At 36.5% G+C, this 9,605-nt stretch overlaps 1 pseudogene; it reads right to left on the reverse strand.

The window, feature by feature from the left end:
- Positions 1-2,059: 2,059 nt before the first annotated feature.
- Positions 2,060-2,160, reverse strand: LOC128289897 (small nucleolar RNA R71; annotated as a pseudogene).
- Positions 2,161-9,605: the final 7,445 nt, after the last annotated feature.

Here is a 9,605-nt window from a genome sequence, read left to right on the forward strand (position 1 = left end):
TTAATTCTTTTCCATATTTTTCCAGCATGATCTTGGGTTCTTAAACTGTTCCTATTCTATAACTGATAAGTCATAATTTATACAAATTTTTATCCCCTGCTTAGCTTATTTTTGGGTGAATTATCATTAGATTTGTGGACTTTGATGCTCCTAATCCTTTAATTTCATGTTTTATACTTAGGTGAGCATAGGAGAGTAAAAAGAGCGAGAAATGGGCCAGAAATGGAGAAAATAGGTCAACGTGGGAAATCAACACGGCCTGAACTTCCTCACACGGGTAGTTCACACGCCCGTGTCTATTTAACAATTTGCAATACGGCCTAAGCCACCTCACATGGGCGTGTCCCTATCGAGCCTAAGTCTAGTTCTACTTGGAAAAGGTCACTTTTGAGGGTTTTGAAGCATTGTAAAGTCTATATAAACACCCAAGGAGGCACTTAAGAGACACACGAAGTAGGAGGCAAGGAATTACTTGAAGAAAGTCGATTGATCCATCTCAGAAGTCGGATTCTCCTTCAAGACTGAAGATCTCCCTTCAATTTTCTTAAGGGGTTTTTGGGTTTTCTTTATGTTTTGTTATTATTATTCTTCTGAGATGTTTCCTTTTACACTTATGACTAAGTCCTCTAAATACCTAAGGGGAATGAAACCTAAGACGGATCTTATTATTATTTTCTGAATTATATGATAAATACTTGATCTGTTCTTAGTTATGTGTTCTTAATTCTTGTTTTAATATTCCAGGATATTGATTCAAGTGTTGATGTGCTTATTCAGAGGAGCAAAAGTCCCTGTCTAAGAGTAGATCTATCATAATTAAGCGGAGCTGATTGCACCCCTAGACATAGGGCGACATAAATCTGTCGGATTAGGGTCAAACCTAATAAGGGAATCCATAGATCGAGTTAATACAACACTAGGGGTTTTAATTAGAAATAGATTTCAATTAATCAACCTAGGGATTTCCACAGATGGAGTCAAGTGAATAAATCGTCTGGTTCAGAGTCAAGTAACAAGTGAAGTCTAGGTGGATTTTTCTTTGGGTATTGTCCACATCAATCAGTTTTCCCAAAAGTATTTCCCCAATTTTCTTCCTGTGCATTCTAGTTTAGTTAATTAGTTTAGATAAAGTAAATTCCCTTATTTTTAGGCTAGATAATAAAAAGAAAGATAATACTAGTACTTTTAGTTCCTGTAGGTTCGACATTCTAGTCTTGCTATAAACTATACTACTATTCGATAGGTGTGCTTGCCTTCATCATGATAATAAGTTAATTTTCAAGTACGATCAATCATAAATATAAAACTTATCACGCATACATCAAGTTTTTGGCGCCGTTGCCGGGGAACTAAAATATTAGGAATGCTTAATTTTTATTACTTTAGCCATTTATTTTATTGCAGTTTAAATTTTATCTTAGTTTTGTTAACTTTACTAAATTTTCTTTTGTTTTCTTCTGACAGGTTTTTATAGTTTATGACTAGAAGAAACTCGTCAGGACCATTACTTTTTGACAGTGAGATTGAAAGCATAGCTCACAGAAATTGAAGAGAAATAAGCCGAAACCTAAGAAACATAAAGGAAGGACAAGAGGAAGATATCCATAATACAACCGAGGAGATGGCTGAGACTCAGAATAATCAGCTTCCTCCTATGGTTGCTACAGATCCAATAAATCAGAATCCTGCTCCTTGTACTATGTATGATTATGCTAAACCTACTTTACCAGGAGTCGAATCGAGTAGAGTTAGACCTGCTATTACTGCAAATAATTTTGAACGGAAACCTAACATAATTCAAATGATACAACAATTTGTTCAGTTTGGTGATTTGCAGGACAAGGATCCAAAAACTCATTTGGTGAATTTTCTGGAGTTTTGCGATACTTTTAAGATCAATGGCGTTTCTGATGATGCCATTCACCTTTGGTTGTTTCCCTTTTCATTGAGAAACAAAGTTAAACAGTGGTTGAACTCGTTACTACGAGAGTCAATCACTACTTGGGAACAAATGACTGAAAAATTCTTACTTAAATATTTTTCACCGACTAAAATGGCTAAGTTGAGGAATGATATCTCTTCTTTTGTGCAGATGGATCTAGAAACACTCTATGATGCATGGAAGAGATACAAGGATCTATTGAGAAGGTGCCATCACATGGGTTACCTCTATGGTTGTAGGTTCAGACTTTTTACAACTGTGTGAACCCCTCAACAAGGCAACTTATCGATGCAGCCGTCGGTGGTACTTTAAACAAGAAAACACTTGAAAAGGCTTACGAATTTATTGAAGAGATGTCACTAAATAACTATCAGTGGCAAGTCATGGGAACAAAGCCGACAAAAGCAGCTGGTGTTTTCAACCTCGACACGGTCACTATGCTATCTAACCAGGTAGAACTTTTAAATAAAAATATTGACGGTTTATATGGTTCTACTCAGGTACATCAAGTGATGAGGTACGATGAAAATGGAGGAGGAGTGCACATAGAATGTCAATCTTTCAACCTTAGCACCGAGGAGGAACAAGTTCAATATATGGGTAATAATACTTCTATACCTCAAAATAACCCATACAGTAACACTTATAATGCAGGTTGAAAGAACCATCCCAACTTCTCATGGGGTGGCCAAGGAAATCAAAGGCCACAACATCCCCAGGCTTTCAACAACCACCTTACCAGCAAGAAAAGAAACTGAACCTTGAGGAGATGCTAATGAAATTTATCTCAGTGTCAGAAACTTATTTTCAGAATACCGAGACAGCACTTAAGAATCAACAAGTGTCGATTCAAGGGCTCAAAACCCAGATAGGCCAACTCGCCAAACTGATTTCTGAACGACCACAAGGTAGCTTGCTGAGTAATACTGAATCGAACCTAAAGGAACAACTCAATGCGATTACCGTTCGAGATAAGGAAGGGTTAGTTGAACCTGAACCAGAACCGAGGCAAGAAATTGTGGTAAGTAAAGGTAAAGGTGAGGTGGACCACAATGAGTAAAAACTGGTAATTAGAGAGTACAAACCTCGTGTGCCATACCCCAATGCGACAAGGAAAGACCACACAGATGAACAATTTGGTAAACTCCTTAAATTATTAAAGAAATTACATATTAACTTACCGTTTATTGAAGCACTTTCACAGATGCCGAATGCAGTTAAATTTTTAAAGGAGCTTTTAGCAAATAAGCGAAACTTGGATGAAGCGCCGCATGTAGAGTTGAACGCAGTTTGCTCAGCCATTCTACAGAATAAGCTACCCAACAAGTTGAAAGATCCAGGGAGTTTTACGATTCCTTTTTTAATTGGTAGTCTACTCGTTAATAATGCTTTGGCTAATTCAGGGGCTAGTATTAATGTCATGCCCTATAAAATGTTTAAACAACTAGGTCTTGGGAAACCCAAACAAACTAGGATGAGCATTCAATTGGCGGATAAAACAATCAGATTTCCTAAGGGTATTATTGAAGATGTACTTGTTAAAATTGACAAATTTATATTTCCCATTGATTTTGTTGTTCTAGGCATAGAAGAGGATGATGACGTGCCTTTAATTTTATGAAGACCCTTTTTAACAACAGCTAGAACTATTATTGATGTTGGTACAGGTGAACTCACACTTCGTGTAGGTGATGAAACAATCATTCTTCAAGCTCATAATTCGAGTAGCACATCAAATATCGAGGGTGGTTGTATAAATCATGCTACTAATACTGATCATGTGGTGCAACCTTCTTTGCAATAAACACGTTTGAGGAGCATACATGATCCATGTTCAAGTAACAACAAAGGACCCATCTATGAAGAGCAAAGGCTACAATCGAGGAACTAGATGAATGGCGTGCACAGAAATCGAGAACACACGATAAACCAAAAACTCGCCATGACAGACTCAATGTTTCACCAAATCAACCTAAGGTTGGAGACAAAGTACAATTAGATGTAGCAGACCCTCGCATTACCACTTCTGAACCTAATAGAGTAATCCCTTTAACGTTACTTAACATTTTCCCATACGGTACAGTCGAGGTTACTCATTCCAAATTTAGCACGTTTGAGGTAAATAGTACTCATCTAAAACCTTATTTTGATAAAATTGATAGCAGGAATGATGAGTGTAAACTCCTCACACCACCATGACCACGCAACAGAGAGGTAAGTCTAGCTTAGACTATAAATAAGCGCTTCTCGGGAGGCAACCCGAGCACTAACGGTGTTGATTTCTTTAAATTTTAGTTTTTAACATCTAAATTACTAACTGAGTCTTTGAACACAGGTTTTCCAAATCTACACGGCCAGGAACACGAGCGTGCTTTAGGCCGTGCTCCTACCATGGGCAGCAACCGTGTGAAAACAGAGAAAATTTTTCCCAAAACACTAGATTCGATACATTGCCAAGGCCGTGCAACATGGCCGTGGGCCATCCTGCCAAATTAACATGGGCATGCGACATGCCTGTGCCCACCACCTGGTTGAGACTATCAAAAGAACACGAGCATGTGCATATTTATCGTGGCGTTGGAGAAGCGAACCACATCACGCACAGTCGTGCGATACGACCATGTGAACACACGGCTTAGACAAACAGGTGTGTCCTTAGGCTGTCTGGTGATTTCTCATTTCATGATAAACACGGGTTGGATGCGAGCCACACGGGCGTGTGACACAGCCGTGTGAGACCCGTGTTGGGCTACACGACCGTGCCTCTTTTTAAACTCATATTATTTTTTTACTTTTATTTCTATTTATTTTTGAAGACTCATGTATATATTTTTTAAAATCTGCTTATCTTTATGATTATTATCGAATTATTCCCTTAATTCTCTTTCACAGTGGTGTCTTCTCATTTATCCCTCAGAATCATGCCTTTCCTTCAACTTTATCTTCAATTCTCGTCTCACTAATCCAGGGATTTCATCCACAATTTCACGGCAGTTTCACTTCTCTCCCTCTCTTTTGATATTATCTTTATATCACTATTATATATCTTTGTACATTGAGGACAATGTACATCTTAAGTGTGGGGGGGTTATTTATACCATTACCAGAAAACCCCTGAATTTTTATCTTGTCTCAAATAATTTTCTCATATTATTATTAGAATAAATTTTAATTGACCCATGATTTTTTATCGATATGTTTTGAATTAAATCATAAGTAAATGTGCATTGATTATTTAAACTTTAAGACATTAGGGAATCAAATATGATAAGTTTAAATTTTTGAAAATTAAAATTGCTAGGTTGTTTCCCTGAATTGAGGTATTATCTTGAAATTTTGAATTTACAGGTTTGACATCAAATACCCATAATTTTTGTGAGATCTTGAGCTTTTAAAGCATATATTATTTCTTTCATGCTCACTTTTATTGTTGCTATGAGTGCGTCAAATTTGATTTGTTTTTCTAGAACTTGCTTCGATTATGCATGTCAAGACCACACCATTTGATTTGATATGGCGAGATGATAAAGGTACTCAGGTTTAACCCACTTACTCCATAAAAGTCTACCCTCATAATTAACCCTTAGTGAACCCCTTTGAGCCTAACAAGCCATTCATTGATTTACCCTCAATATTAACCCATAAGCCATTATTGTTGAAATCCCCTCATTTGATCCTTATTTTTGTCAAGATTTGATTTGAATAAATTGCTTAGCTATGTTTTATTTTGATAGTTAGCAAAGTTCTATGTTATTTTGATTTGTTATTAAAAAAATACATACATACAAATTAGTAGTAATTCTTTATTTTTGAGCTTAAGTATTTAATTCCATATTCCATGAAGAAAAACTCAATTCTAGGATATTCTAATTAGGAATATAATTTGTCATTTTTAGTATTTTTTCTAGTTAGGTAACTTTTCAATTCAATCTCGATTCTAACCTTTTCTTTCAACTTGTGACCACATCCCCTAACCAAAGCCACGTTACAACCCTCTAAAGACCTTTGGATTGATGTATCATCTCAATATATAGTGGTGGAGATTTGATTTTCACGCAAGCCTATGGTAATAACTTTTCATATTGACTGTTGAGTGCTAAATTTCTTGTCCTTAAACACCTTGAGTGATTTGAGTGAATCTTTAGTGAGGATGTGAAACTCTGTGATATTTTGAATCAAAGGTGATTACTTAGATGAGGGGAGACACCTATGTTTTCGTGATAAAATGCTCAACTGGGAATGTTTGAAACTTTGATGTTCTTCGAGTTGAATTTTCAATGTATGATTACTTATGGATTATTTTGAGATACTATTGATGAGAATAATAAGTTAAGAAGAATTTATTTTGATTGTGAGTTGAGGATTTTGCTTGAGGATAAGCAAACGGTTAAGTGTGGGGGTATTTGATAAGTCGTAATTTATACAAATTTTTATCCCATGCTTAGCATATTTTTGGATGAATTATCATCAGATTTGTGGAATTCGACGCTCTTAATCCTTTAATTTCATGTTTTATACTTAGGTGGACATAGGAGAGTAAAAAGAGCAAGAAACGGGCCAAAAATAGAGAAAATGGGTCAACCTGGGAAATCAACATGACTTGGACTTCCTCACACGGGTAGTTCACATGCCCATGTCTATTTAACAGATTGCAACACAGCCTAAGCCACCTCACACGGGCGTGTCCCTGCCAAGCCCAAGTCTAGTTCTACTTGAAAAAGGCCACTTTTAAGGGTTTTGAACCATTCTAAAGTCTATATAAACACCCGAGGAGGCACCTCAGAGACACACGGAGTAGGAGGCAAGGAATTACTCGAAGAAAGCCAATTGATCCATCTCAGAAGCCGGATTCTCCTTCAAGACTAAAGATCTCCCTTCAATTTCTTTCAGGGTTTTTTGGGTTTTCTTTATGTTTTGTTATTATTATTATTCTGAGATGTTTCCTTTTACACTTATGAACTAAGTCCTCTAAATACCTAAGGGGAATGAAACCTAAGACGGATCTTGTTATTATTTTTTGAATTATATGATAAATACTTGATTTGTTCTTAATTTTGTGGTCTTAATTCTTGTTTTGATATTCCAGGATATTGATTTAAGTGTTGATGTGCTTATTTAGAGGAGTAAAAGTCCCTGTCTAGGAGTAGATCTAGCATAATTAAGCGGAGTTGATTGCACCCCTAGACATAGGGCGACATAAATCTGCCGGATTAGGGTCAAACCTAATAAGGGAATCCATAGTTCAAGTTAATGCAACACTAGGGGTTTTAATTAGAAAGAGATTTCAATTAATCAACCTAGGGTTAGACATTGTTAGTCTTGAGAGAGATAATAATATAACTTAGGGATTTCTATGGATCAAGTCAAGTGAATAAATTGTTTGGTTCAGAGTCAAGTAACAAGTGAAGTCTAGGTGGATTTTTCCTTGGGTATTGTCCACATCAATCAATTTTCCCAAAAGTATTTCCCCAATTTTCTTCTTGTGCATTCTAGTTTACTTGATTAGTTTAGATAAAGTAAATGTGACATCCCTAAATTGACCCTAGTCGGAAAGTGGTTTCGGGACCACTAAACCGAGTCATAATAATAATTAACCATCATAATTGATGCTCATTATATGTATATATGCATGTGTGAAAATTTCATGTTTGGATTTTGTTAATTGTAAGTGAATTTTTATCAAATAGGACTTATGTGAGAAAATTTAGAAATGTGCTAGGCAAATGTAAGGTGGCCTATTAATACATGTGGGAAAGTGTTGTCCTTGCATGTCAAATTAGCCAAAATAAAGCATGATGGCCGGCCATGCTATGGGTGGAAACATGTCTCCAACATGTTAGACTAGTGATGCATGTAGGAAAAAGTTAGCATTAAAGAAATGGAAAAAGAAAATGATGATAAAAAAAAAAGAGTGTGGATGCTTCCCCCTTGCCGTACATGAGAGAAACAAAAACAAAGAAAGAAAGAAAAAAAAGTGCTCATTCTCTCATTTTCTCCTTGCTTGGCGAATGTACTAAGAAGAAAGGGGGAAGCTTGAGAAAATCAGTCATGGGAGTTTGCTAGACTAAGGTATGTTGATGTTATCCATGAGATTTATGCATGTTTTTAGTTGATAGTTTGAGTTCCACCTAACCCATGGTCTAAACCTTTACCATGAAATGGGGATGATATCTGCCATGGGTGTTGTCTTCTTGGTATCATTGATGTTTGATGTTTGATGTTGTGGTGGTGAGGCATGAAGATGAGTTAAGGTTCAACTAAGGTGGATTTGTGGATGTTATTTGCATGCTAAAAGTAAAGCTTGTAATGATGCATGGTATGGTGTTGTATGGCATTTGGCCATGGTAGGAAATAAAAGGAAACTATGTTCGTTGTTCATGTCATTTGAATGAGAAGTGCTAGTAAGGTGAAGTACAAATGTTAGTGTTTGATTTACTAGTGTATATATGCATACTAGCCTAGTTGTGAACTTGAATCAAATTGGTGTTAAGTCGATACAAGCGACCTTACTTGTTGAATGTATCAAGTGTGGAAATCGGCCTTAACATGGATGTGTATGTTCGCCACATGAACGAATACATATGTTGATGTGTATATTCGGCCTTAGGTAGCCTATTGATGGCCTTAGCTTTTCCTTGATGCTTGAATGAATTGTATTGAATTGCTTGATGTAATATAAAATGTGCATGACCAATGCGTATCCAAGCAAAAGGGTGGCCATATGACCATTTAAACTCCTTGTCATATTCGCCATAAGCTAGCATAATGAGGTTTTAATAAGTTAAATTTGTGTGAACTAGCTCAAGAACTCAAAGGACCAAAGTTGGACAAGGGAAAGACAAAGTAATTGAATAGCCATTGAAAGCGTGTGACAACATCCGAGGTAAGTCATTAAGCATATATTTGGTATTGATTTAAATGATCATAATATATATGCAATTGTGTTTAATGAATTGATGTGTAAATGAAAATGTATGTGTATGGAATGATGCCATTGTTGAATGTATAAAGGCAGCAAAATGCATAAGGTATTGGTCACGGCACTAAGTGTGCGGGTATAAATGGACACGGTGACAAGATTGGCACTAAGTGTGCGGGTTTAAAATTGTACAGCACTAAGTGTGCGAGTTTGATTCTATAGCACTAAGTGTGCGAGCTGAAAATATATAGCACTAAGTGTGCGGATTCACTATATGCTCTTGTATTACAATTGGCATTGAGTGTGCGACATTATCGAGTTAATCCCAGACAGCGAATCGGGTAAGTACCTTGAGCTCATGACGAATAGGCAATATGTTCATGCTCGGGGTTGAGCTTGGTAAGCTTTAAATCTATGTGATAATTGCAATTGTGTGATTGTGGTGAAAATGAGTTAGTGTGTGAAAATGCCTCAAATATCTTATCGTATAAATATGAAATGTGGATGTATGGCTTGGTATGAGATTGAACCGAAAGGTCGAGGAATTATGGTATAGTTCGATATGGATGAAGTACCTAGCCTTGTTTCATTGTTTCACTTTGTGATGAATTTAGCTAATGGATAATTGTAAAGTGCTTATGACTTCTCGAGTTATAAACTCACTCGGTGTTTTCTTGTCACCCATTTTAGGTCTCTTGGACTCGTATTGTTGCGTGCTTGGAACCGTCGTTGAAGTCATCACAC

The sequence above is a fragment of the Gossypium arboreum genome, chromosome 2, assembly GCF_025698485.1.
Source record: "Gossypium arboreum isolate Shixiya-1 chromosome 2, ASM2569848v2, whole genome shotgun sequence".
NCBI lineage: Eukaryota > Viridiplantae > Streptophyta > Magnoliopsida > Malvales > Malvaceae > Gossypium > Gossypium arboreum.